Genomic DNA, 12,779 nt, shown 5'->3' on the forward strand with positions numbered 1-12,779 from the left:
GAAGAAGAAGAAGAAGAAGAAGAAGAAGAAGAAGAAGAAGAAGAAGATGATGACGGCGACAACAATGATAGGCAGGTATTTTGCTCTGGGGAATATGTTTATATTAAAGCCCAATAATGGCCTAGTGGAATTTTTAGGAGATGGTGCCAAGATTCTAATTTGTTCATATACTTAATGGAGTTGGCAAATACTAAGAAATAAGATGCTGTCAAGAAGAAATCATTATTACTATAGAATAATAACTACCATAGACTAAGAATTGGCATTTGATTCCATGGATCCAATCCCATATTTTCCCAAATACCTGATGGTCCTGAGCTTTGCCTCTTCCCCTGCCCCCCCGCCCCGGCACATATTTTGATAAGACAGCAGTAAAGGCGGTCTGCTGTTGAAGAGTTTTTGAGGTGGCCTCCAGGGCCAACGCACAGGACAAGATCAAGGTACTGATTTAAAAATAACTATAATCAGGATAATATAATCCAAAGATAGAAGAGTGAGAAAGATGTACCAGGAACCTTAAATAGTTAAAATAATTAAACCCTAAATTATTCTTATTTCCAGAAAAAAGAAAAAAGTGGGGGGCACACAAGTATGCAGTTGTCGTGCTCTTGTAAAAAGCAGTAAGTTGAAATAACAGTTTTCAAATATTTATTTCTTCTGTGACCCCTCTTACAAAATCCAAGGCCAAAAACAAACTATAAACGTAGAGCCCTGTCTTTGGAGAGATGAGATAATACTCTCCGAGGACACTGGTTCGTGACAATCTCGCAGTTGAGAGAACCTCAAAGAGAGGGTGGTTAACATATCACCTCCTTTCTTTCTGTAGCTCATTCTGTGGTTTCATGTCTCCAAGTTTGGGAACAGTTAAAAGGCTGCCAAAGTAAAACAGAAAATGATCGCTGGACTTCGAGTAAGAAGATCTGAGTCAAAGAAGTTCTGACTAAACCATTATTGGCTTTTGTACTTTGAGCAAGTCTCTTCATCTCTTTTGGTCTCTGGTTTCCTCATCTACACAAAGGAGACAATTATTCCCAGAGTTGTTTAGAGGTTTAAGATAGTGGATGTGAATGCCCTTTTTAAATAAAAAGAGGTCCTATTTAGCTATAAATAGTATGAAACAGCTTCTCTAACTAGTTGCAAAATTTTATTCAACAACAAAAGATACATGTTTTGACCTGCTCTTTAAACAGGTATCAGAAGGTGTCTCAGCATGGGGTTATTCTGTCTGAATTTACCTAATCTATCAGGTTAAAGATTCTTATTTCATCAAAGACTGACAGAGGAAAGGCCAAGATGTTGAGTTTTTAAAAATAATCACATAAACAGTAGGAAATTCTTAATATTCTTTTTGTTAGCCTTGATAGACCGTATCTGAGGGCATCAATATTGTTTAACAAACAAAGATGGATTCAACGGATTCAAAGGTGAGTGTGCTCGGGCTTTTTAGGGACTAGACCTAGCAAAGGATTTCAGACGCACGTGTTGGGATTAGAGAGCTGAGGATCAGGCTCAGTTCCTGGGATGTTCTGCATTATTATTTCTGGCTTAAGAGATGATTAAAGAACAGGGCACTCAAAAGGCAGATAATGCAGGCAGACCCCACGGTCACTTTTAATGAAGAGTTTATAGTAAATTATGGTGATATAACACAAACACATAAGTCTACAACAATCAGAGAGATGACAAACCACACAATGCTGGACCACAATTATTTCACCCCTTCCTCACCTCTCCCCAAAAGTAAGATATACAGTTAGGTGTGCTTTTTCTTCTTTAAAAAAATTTTTTAAGGGATGCATTAGGGAAAGGCTGCAATGGTGAATGTTGGGGGTCAACAGTGATCTGTGGTCATTACACAACATACAGCCTGCCCAGAGAAAAAGATGTTTCAAAACTGCCTCTTTGTTGTCATTGCTTTGTAAGTGTGAATAAAACTTTAAGTATAGGTATTTTTTTCAATTAGAGACTGAACTTGCTGGCTGAAGTGTTAATATGTGTGTGTGTATAAATATTTTCACTGTTGGAGCTTACTTATTCCTCATTATGTTTTAAAGGGCTTTAAATATCTAGGATATTTGGAATATCCTATCATATGCGTCCATAATAACCCTCATTACTCCACTGAAATGTATAACTTCACGCAATTTGGGGGGAAATAATTCATTAAAAAATTTTTAAAACAGATCTAACTTCAAATCTTATCTCTTAAAATGCCGCTGTATTATTAGTAGAATACTGGAATGACTGTAGAGGTGAATTAATATCAATTACCACTAATTTAAAAAGGGATTCTGCAGATTATTTTTTCAGTATTGCACCTTAATACACACTGATTTAAAAGTGGAAAAGTGTAATCATCTTCCTTTACAAAATTACCTAGTAGGTTAACTATTACCAAAACCAGTAAACATTTAGCACATAAGCTGTCTACGATTAAGGTCTTGTGAATTCAGACTAAATTAATGATATTTTTGAAACACTAAATTGTAACTAAAAAAAAAAAATCCAAGCAAATTGTGTCCTTGCAAATTAACTTGGATACTAATCTCAATTTAAAACTTTTAGACATTTCCATCAATTTTGCTTCTGGAACCAGAGTCCCCACTTTATTTTAAAAGTTTGTGAGTGTAGGTAAATCTCTTAACTGAAACTGAGTCTCAGATTTCTCAGCAGTAGTATCTTCCTCACTGGGTTCCTGTGAAGATTAAGGAAAATGATGGATGTGGCAGTACCTTGTAAACAACTGAGGGTTTTACAAAGTTATAATATTGTTAATAAGTAGGGTAATTTCCATTCATGTTGTGAAATTCAAAGCACAGAAACAACTTGAACATAAGTTAATAGCTGGCAACTTTCCTGAGAGACAATAAAATTTTAAATAAAAATTTCAAAATGTAACACAATATATATTTTTACAAGAGCATTAAGCAGGTTAGATTTTTTTTTTTTAAAGTCTTAGAGTACTGAATTTTTCAGAACACAATGGAGTGTATTATCTGTTGACTGGTAACAGAGGAATTATCAAATGCTTATACATATAACTAAGAATACTTGAAGATAACAGTGACTAATTTATTTGAGGGATCTTTCAGCTTTCTGTTTAAAACCTCTGGCTCTGTAATGTGTTGTTTCCAAATCTTTTAGAATTGGGATTTAATGTACATATAACTTAAGGCATTCTATACTGTGATGAGTATCACAGTTGATTATATTGGATGAACTCCTATACTGCACATCTTTTTTCTGGTTAACTTGTGGGTAGGGCTGACTTCTTGTCAGAGCTGATTAGAATGTCATTATTTTCACTGTTATTTTTACTTCACAGAAGCTGTCACCTCTATCATTATTGATTTTTCAATGACCATCCAATATGCTGAGTAAGAGTGCCTTTGTCAATAGATATATTACATAATGTTAAAAAACTTCTTTTCCTTCTTTATATATAAAAGTAAGTGTAAATAGAGTTTTGATATTTTCTCCTTTCATTACAAGGAGACATCTTGTGAGGCAAAGAGGACACTCCCTCTTAGAGACCACTGCTTTACAAGATCAACACTATCAAAAGCTAAATACCTGTTCAGTATCTCAACTGTTTTAAAAGTGTTCTGTTTCTTTCATTTTACTGAAAAGATAAGTTTTTAAATACAAATAGTCACTAGACCAAATCTTGCAAAGAGAATCTCAAATGTCCTTACCAATTCCTTAACATCAAGAGTCCGTATCTTAAGTTCACATCAAGGTAGAAGGAAGATGAGTTACTGATTTTGTGGGCCCAGTATACAATGAAAATTTGTGGGGCTCAGTGCAAGACCTCTTGTTCAAAAATTAAGAATTTCAAGATGGGGACAGAGGAGCATTCAACTAAGCACAGGGGCCCTTCCAGGTGTGGCTTATGAAGCGGGCCCTGGGTATAACTTATTACTAGAGTATAAGAAACCGAGAAGCAATGATCAAAGGAAGAGAAAAAAAGAGCAGGTGTAATCTGAAGTTAGGCTGTCCAATGAAGAAGGAGCTAAGAGATCCAAAGATCAGCATCTCCCGTCTCTAAAATTCTGTCTTCAGCTAGCCTTCCCATCTGGCTTTGTCTAGCTATTAACATCTTTTTAAGATGTGAACTGATAGCTGCTTACCCTGTTTCCCATCCTAGGGGTATTTTCATATTTATAGCGGACACTGAAAAACAAAATTACTTTAAAAGTGAAAAATCATCTTTTCACATATAGTGTTTTAGTACCCTGAGAGGCCCTGGTAACATTTGGGGGCAGGGTGGCTTCCCCAATATCTCAGGCCATCTCCTATGGGACCTGCCTGCTTGCCTGCCACTGGGATCATCAGAGGGTCAAATCCTTGTCTTCTATTGAAGGGACAGTTTCATTTTCCATTAAAAAAAAGGTTATATATTTTCATAGCACATTTTAGCAAACTTCGAAGGATCACCCCTAGAACTAAAATATCTGAGCCTTGGGGAGGCCAAAAGATAAATGATTGCTGTCTTTTCTCAGTTTGCCAGGTGTTTTAGCTACCACTGCTGTTTCTGGTCTCTGTCACCACTGCTGGCAACAGATCTCTCTTCAGTTACAGGATCCAGTTACTTCTGAATCAATCCCAATTTGAAGTTTTTGATAGTATCAGTGAATTTCAGTGAATGCTGTGATTTAATATGAATAGCAACATATGAATAATATTTAGACTTCAACCAAGACTATCTACTAGCGTATCCTTATGAGCGAAATGTATTTATTATCTGTCTTTAAATGTATTTTAAACAAGATAACCAAAAAGGATCAAGTACATTTATGCTTATGTGAGTTGGGTTTTTGTTTTGTTTTGTTTTGTTTTGGTATGACTCTGATAATTTAATCAGAAACACATTTTATTACAGAAATAAAATGCATAATGTTACGTTTGGCAATGCCCGTGAGCTTCGAGTACACATGACCTGAACAAAAGGGAGTAATCAAAGCCATCTCCTAGGTTCGTATGGATTGCCGAGGTTTATTTTTCACTTGGACGTGCTGTGAATTGTAACCATCTATACTCCAGGAGCCACCTAACATGTGCAGCACCCAAGTCAGAGAAATTAACCCTAAATAAATTAATCCCTTTCACACTAGCTTTTCCCTTTTCAACATAATATTTTCAAGTAAGTATCACAACGTCGCCCCTCATTTAGTTTGTCAACTCTCTGGACACGGTATTCTCAATCTTCGCAAATAAACACTTGCTCGCAGTTTCTGTGTTATAACTTCAACAACAGTCATGGTGATTTCAAAAACAAGCTATCACCCTTCACAGATCTTTCTAATTGTGGGTTCAAGTTTTACTATTTCTTTCAGAAAAATGATAAAATTCAGTCTCATTTTACCTAGATCTGTATGCTTAAGGACCATTGCCTCAGAGAACAAGATCTATGTAGTTATGATGATTTTCTAGTTATGGATAAAAACACGCATTTGAATGTAGTCCATATTTTTTGGCTATGTCTTTAGAGTGTGGAATATATGTCCTCCGAGCACACAGCTGGAGGAAGACAGTGTTGCCTCGCTTTCATGTTAGGGAGAAGACAGAAACTTGCCTGGTTCCCATATACTCCAGTCAGTCACCACTATTTGTGGTATTGGCAGTAATCATTCCAATTAGAAAACAGACATGAATGCATGTTGCTAACTCAATTTTTGTTATTTGGTTATTATATTTAAAACCTCCACACTGCAGAGGCAGTGTCTAAGAGGTCCGTTCGATTTCTAATCATGTGTAATCATATTTTTATTGCATGCATTCCTTCCAAACTTTATATAACCCATTGTTTCTAAAATTTTTTTCTTTTTTTTTCTTTCATAACTATATAGAAGCAATTCTTTCAAAAGAATAGCAGCAAATTCTTTGAAAGGAACAATTAAGGAACATTGGAAAAGTTAACTATATACATTCTGCCATATTTTTCTTTTTTAAAAAGATTCATTCAGAGTTTTCACAAGTGAAACTAAAAAAAATACTTCAGAGGAATATATAAAGTACTAAATATGTGTCATTTTCAAATTTGATACGGGAAAAATTAACAAATCAAAACCAAAAACTACTCACCAACTTACTAAAATAAATCAGTTTCTAAAGGATCCGGAAATTGTTGAAGGAATAATGACATGTAATCTTGGAAGTATCTAGATATAAAAACTTGAGGTCTGTGGACTTTAAAGTTTAAATCACATTTAGTTTAGTGAGTTCTTAAAAAAATTGACATTGTAACAGGACCCAATATCCAGCTGTTCTGTGGCCAAATCTGTCTCTTTATCCCAAAGGGAAAAATTTGCAGAAACATATTGCCAGTTCGCTTTTATTCCATGCTGATCAAATACCTTACTCTTAATTTTTAAAATGTAAAACAAGCAACATGTTTTAAAATCTTGGGTCAACTAATATTATATATTTTATAATTTCCAAATATTTCAAAATACTAAAATGCATGGATTCGTTGGTTTGCAGTTTTTAGTGATACAAAAGAAAGGGGGAAGGTGTGAATATAGCATCTTTGGGTTTAGGAAATGTGTTCAGCAAGTAAGCAGCCAGGAATATACCTTCATCTGTCATTGGCTTGGGCATTGGTGGGCTACAGAAAGCAAATGTCAGGTGTCATCTCAGAACAGGCAAGAGATCTATACACATATCCAAACACAGCTTCATCCTAAAATGGTGTGGTTTTTCCCAGAAATATTAACTGAATTTAGGATCAGCATACCACCATATGATGCAATAAAAGATTAGCAGTTTTGTTCTGTATGTCATGCTATGTGATTCTTTTGAACAATAACAGCAAAGTATTTACTTTTCTTCTTAGGTGAAAATTAACATGTGGAAGCATGAGTGTGTGTATCATGGGTGTCAGTTTGCACTGTAATATAATGTTAAAATAAGGCAGAACTTAGCCTAACTCCAGGGTTTAAATTGCAAAGCATTAAGTGGAGTGTTTAAATATTGGAGCACTGTAATTTTGAAATCCATTTGAAAGTAAAGATTTAGTGTGATTTCCTATTTACTACTCAACTATAACTTGTTTAGTTGTTGCTTCTACTGAATGATTGTGAACCAACTAGAAAAGAATAAATTATATTCTTTGGAATAATTGTTCCAAAATAGACATTTAGAGGTTCTAGACATTGTTTCGAGGTCAAGTGAATAATCTGAATGGCTTTTGTAGATTACACTTGCTTTTGACCCCATATGGATGGCTATGGGATATGCTTTCTTCCTGGTGACTAAGATGATGGCAGCTGACCCTGGCGAGGTCCATTCATTACTCGGATGCTACCAAGAGTGCAGGGCTCCTCAAAACAAGACCTAACACAGAGATGGGGAGCAAAAAAAAAAGTGTGAGAGCACTGCTTGGTCACTAGACTCAACCACCTTGTCACTGGAATAACTAAGGGAGAAGGATTAAAATAATTTTAGTCAGTGCACATTATGTGGAATTCACACTACTCCTTGCTATCTGTTAACTCAGGCATAGTCCTTACGTTTCCAATATCTACTCATTCACTGTTGCAAAGTGAAAAATAAGTTCTGTCCTAACAAGGACAACAAAAATCAGTTTGAAAATAAAAATTCTGGCCTCTTGATACACTGAATAGAAATACTATAGGAACAAACACAGGAAGATAACAATGGACAGGTACATTTTATTTCTACCTTACAAACTCCTTCATTCCAAATAGAGTTCTACAACACAAGTTTTCCCTTATCGCACAGAGAGTCTGGTCAATAAATCCAAGTGAGAAAACTAATATCGAAATCACCGGGTTCAGGAAGCCAACTGAAAAATTTGCTACATTAAGTTATCTGCAGACTGATCCACGATGGATGGCTACCTTGAATGTAAGCATTCCCTCAGCATGGTATTGCCAAGATTAGGACATCACTCTTTGCTTTTTACTATTCATGTTACCGCATGAATGTTCAATAGACCCAGGACAAATAAAATGAGGGTCAGGGCTTCCCTCATTCTTAGAAGGATATTTTTCAATTATATATTTTGTTACATCTTAAGAGATAAAAGCTGTGTCTGCAAGTGATTAAAAGATGTTTTATATTCATGGTTTCATTTCTGCTGAAATAAATGCATAATTTAAACCACACATAATTCCTAGCAATTTAGGCCCATTACAGAGTTCTAGCTTCTTTTTTATGATAGTTACTAATTAAAACAGAGTGTTGCTGCCACGTGGAGCCTGCGACTTCCACATACAGGTTTAATGAATAAAATGTCCTGACATAAAAATGAAAACAATAGAGACAAAGCTGCAAGCTGTTGTGTTTCTAGTGTATGGTAAAGATTAAGGACCTTCGCTGAAGTTAGGAATTATGCAGAGAAAACACTTGTTAATTTTGTTCTTTAAAGGAAGCATTAAAGGATTTTTTAGTGAAATCTGAAATAGTCACTAATTTTTCTAACTTCTGGACCCCTCGTTCCCAGCTGACTCCTCCTCCCAAATAGTTTAAACTCATCAGAGTCACGTTTAAAGGATAAATGATGGGATATTTTAATGTAATCCTGCATATAGGTTTAGATTGAAAATGGGAATTGGGACCATAATTAATTATGTTGCCAAGTTTTTTGAACTTTAAGGAGACAGACTGAGGCAAACGAGGGCATTTCATAATACTGCAACCTTCTAAAAGTTCATGGGTTAAAACTTTGGTAAAATGACAGTATCTTTTTGACATTTAATTAATTCCATATGCAGAATGAGTGTGAGGAATTAATACCCTTTTGGTGTATTCACTTTCTGAAACCACTGTAGTAAGAGACTGACACAAAATCAAAACCAAATATAAACAGGGTCCTCAGCTGGGGTATGGCCTTATTATCACACTTAATAAACAATAATTAATAATGATAAATACTGAGATCCCTCAGTACACTCTGCTCTCGCATCCATGCATCACATCTTTCAGGATAATAAAACAATTCAATCCCATCAAGTCCTCAAAACCGCTCCCTCTGGAGGGATGTTTTATCTCTACTTCTGCCAGCCCAGGGAGGATTTTACTTGTTCAAAGGGGGCGGAGAATGGAGCGGGGTTCCTATTTATTTCCATTGACGACTCCCCTGGTTCTCACAAGCGCTCAGGGACCGGGTGGGAGGAAAAAAGGAGGAGGTGCGGAGATTCCCTCCTTCAGAAAAGAAAAAGGGTTCAGGAAGCGAGGCAAAAGAATGGGTGGGCGAGGGCGGTGGGGGGAAGAGGGTAGTGTGTTTGGAGAGGTCAGCGACTAAATGAAAAAAATAGTTTTTTTTGATATAGCAGGATAGAATGATGATGAGAAGTAGACAAATTAACCAGCACAACTAAGTTGCTAAAAGGAACTATGTTAAAAAAAAAAAAAAAATCAAACCCAGAGACATTTTCTCAGGTTCATTTCTCGCTCAAGGTCTTGGTTTCAGGGAGCTCCTTGTACCCAGAGCAGGAGATGGACAGCGCCCCGAAGGGGACCCGGAGGGGAACCGCGACCTGGCCCGAAGGACAGCTCAGCGCCCTTGCAGAGGTGCCCGCGGCAAACTCCAAGGGCCTCGGCGACCCGCGTGGACCTGGTGCTGGGGGCTGCGGCGAATTCTCCAGCTCCGGGCGGGAGTACAGGGGGGAGGGGGCAGGAAGGGCGCACAATGAAACGAAACCGCACCCTAAATTGTGCAGTTTGCGAAGTGTCCCAGGAGAACAGCTGGGACCTGGAACCACTCGTTCAGATTCCTGAGTGTCGGGGCCGCGCCACCTCTCTGCTCGGTGGTCCTGAAGGTCGCGCCAACTAGAGCGGACACCGACTGGTGCACAGACAGGGCTAGGGCACGACGCCCTGTCGGCTGGGTCTGGGGCGGGAGGGAAGGTCCCCTCGGTGGCTGCTCTGGTACCCCGGCAAAAGCAGGATCAGGTCCCAGGCCTCCCTGCCCAGCTCGAGGAAGTTTCTCTAACGATGCTCGCCTAGTCGGCAGAGGACTAACGAGGAGCCAGAGCGGTGGGGGTTCAGTTGGCGGAAGGGGACCGAGATCTCAGAGCCCCGGCTGCGGGGCTGGGGGCCGCCCGCCAGGAAGCCGCTCCTGCCCTGCCCGCGGGCGAGCCCCAGGCGCAGTCCAGACCCCTCGCTTTTCGTCCCACACTCACGCGCCTCCAAGACCCCAGTCCCGCAGACTTTCTCTAGAGGAGGGTAGAGGGCATGAACCTGAGGGGGAGGCAGCAGCTCTCCCGGCAGGCGGGCAAAGTAAGTGTCCAGGCCAAGTCCGGGATAAAGGTTCTGTGGCTCTCCGAACTCCGCCGCGCCCTGGGTACCGGGAACCCAGTGTCCCCGGCCTGTGCACGGTCTCTCCACCTCTAACACGGTTCGCGCCGCCCAGCCACGAAGCCAGCGTGGAAAACCGAGAGAGACCTGCTCCACGCCCCTTAAGCCCTCGGCTCCTCGGGATCTGGTGCCCTCGTCCAGCGGTGACGGAGAACCTCGCTGGGTCCCTCTGACTTAGGGGACGCGCGCCTCCACCCCCCATCCCAGATGAGCCCTCGGGTGTGAACACTCCCTGTGCCAGGTCTTGGGGTGGCGGGCTAAGGCGTCGGGGCGTCAGGAGTTGGCTTTCCTCTCGCTACTTACCTTACAAAAATCTGTTTGATTTTCCTGGGAGGGGGAGAGGAAAAATCCCTCCCCGAGGTGTGGTGTGCGAAACAGTCCACGTCCCCGGCACCGGCCAAGATGCTAAGCACCAGTACTCAGGAACCGAAGGGGCTGGGAGGCGGAGGAGGAGGCAGATAAAAGAGAAAAATTAAATCGGCCGAAGTGTCCCAACTTTGCCGTGGGCGCTGCAAACTTCAAAGGCGGGCGAGGCTGGCGGCGCGCGGCCGCCGAAGTTGCTGCGAAGTGGAGCGGGGAGAAGCGCGGGGCTGGGGGATCCCGGGACAGAGCGGGGAAGTGGCGGGAGGTCCTTTTAAAAGGCGGGGAGCGTGCGGGGGCTGGGCGGCGGGAGGATGCTGCCGAGCCCAGCGGGGCTGTCGCGGGCTCCGCGGGCGGCCGCTCGGGGCACCGGCGCCTGGCTGGAGTGCGACGCAAGGAGAGCCGGGCGCGCGGCGGCAGCGGGTGCGCGGCTCGGTTCGCTCCGCTCTCTCGCGGCTCCGAGCGGGGAGTGTGTGTTCGCTCCCGAGTGTCACTGCTGAAGCCCAGAGCCGCTCCCCCTCCCGCCCCACCGCTGCCCGCCCGCCCCCTCCCTCCTCTGCCCGATGCCTCCCCCTTCAGTTCCTCCCTCCCTCCCGCTGCGCGCCACCGCGCGCGCGCGCGCAAACACACACACACACACACACACACACACGCACGCACGCACGACCCAGCGCTCGCCAAACAGGGACCCGCGGGCGGCATCGCAGGGGACACCCCACCGTCCTTACCGCCCCCCGTGTCTCGAGGAAGAAGAGGGAGACCCACCGAGACCCCCTCAAAGCCAAAAACCTAGGGAGAGGCGTACGCTGGGCCATCGCACCGTCAGAGAGACCCGGGTGCACAATAAGGGGGAACTCTGGGGTTGATGGGGGGGGGAGTGGAGAGACGAGCTAAATCCAGAAGGTTGGAGGCGGAAAGCAGAGTGTGCAAACTGTGCATTCATGTCCCACTTTTCACCCTACCGCCTGCCTACCACAGCCTTCACTCAGGGAGCGCTTCCCCCTCAGCGCACACCGAGCCTCCTCCGTTTTGAAACTCAGCAGCTGTTTTAACAATTGAAAAGCGGCCCTACAGGACCAGTGAGAGACGGAGCAGAGTGTGTGAAGCCATTAAGGCTGACTAGGTAATTATGATAAGAAGTTACCTAATTAGCAACCTGGCCAGGGCATAGAAAAAAGGCGGGGGGCGGGGGGAGGGGAGTGAGTGATTTAGTGATCTCATTTTCCCAAATGCGAACCTAATTTCCAGCAAACCCGGTTTTTATACTCTCGAATTTTAAGTTCTCAGAGCATAGTTTATTAAGATAGCGTGTCAGTATTGAAAGTGTGAAAAATACTTGCCCTCTTCTTATTGCCACCGAGAAATGGAGATAAATAAGATGAAAATCAGCCTTACCGAGGTCATATGAACAACTATGGTCTTTTTGTTAAATACCTGGTCACAGGGGGCGGTGCAATGAGGCTCCCGAAGTTTTGTGGCTCCTAGGTGAGAATACTGCTGTAGATGGATTTATGAAACTGTTTTTACTCCACAAAGTAGTTTTGTAAAAGCCATGGAACGAACGTTTAGACGCCAAAAGAGATGTTGATAACACCATGCAAGTTTGCTTATTTATTTATTTAGGATATGAGACAATGAGGTGGGAAAAGGGGATCTCTTGGGCTCTGCTCAGAAGATCTGGAGAAGTGACTCCAGCCCTTACTTAACAGATGTGACCCAGAGCTGGTCCTTGGGCATTCATTAACAAACATTTATTAAGTGCCTACTGTGTACTATGTATATCTTTGTGCTGTGATTTCAAGGTAAGACAGAGTGCGAGCTGACTTTAAGGAGCTCACAGCCTGGTGGGGAGACAGAGGCATTAATGTAAGTAGAATTATCCCCATAATAAATGTACCTGTTGGGTACATTTCTGTGTAGGACCATTGGAAAGGAAACAGCTAATTCTTCCTTAGAATACTCTTGATAGAGATTTTAGTGTAGAGTCCTGAAGGATGAGGAAGAGAATGCAAGGCAAATAAGGATGGGGAGGGAAGAGCATTCCACAGAGAAAAGCAAGTGAAGAGGTTAGGAAAGTGTTAAAGTACTTGAGGTAT

The 12,779-nt window shown here is 41.8% G+C and overlaps 1 protein-coding gene across 1 annotated transcript in view; it reads right to left on the reverse strand.

The window, feature by feature from the left end:
* Positions 1–11,146, reverse strand: part of NDNF (neuron derived neurotrophic factor) — a 40,817-nt gene extending 29,671 nt beyond the window's left edge. The window contains exon 1 of the mRNA XM_025873989.2: positions 10,627–11,146. The gene's annotated coding sequence lies outside the window, so the exon portion shown is untranslated. The remainder of the gene's footprint in view (positions 1–10,626) is intronic.
* Positions 11,147–12,779: the final 1,633 nt, after the last annotated feature.

The sequence above is a fragment of the Callorhinus ursinus genome, unplaced genomic scaffold, assembly GCF_003265705.2.
Source record: "Callorhinus ursinus isolate GAN/ISIS: 27379988/994484 unplaced genomic scaffold, GSC_fseal_2.0 scaffold4, whole genome shotgun sequence".
NCBI classification, from domain to species: domain Eukaryota; kingdom Metazoa; phylum Chordata; class Mammalia; order Carnivora; family Otariidae; genus Callorhinus; species Callorhinus ursinus.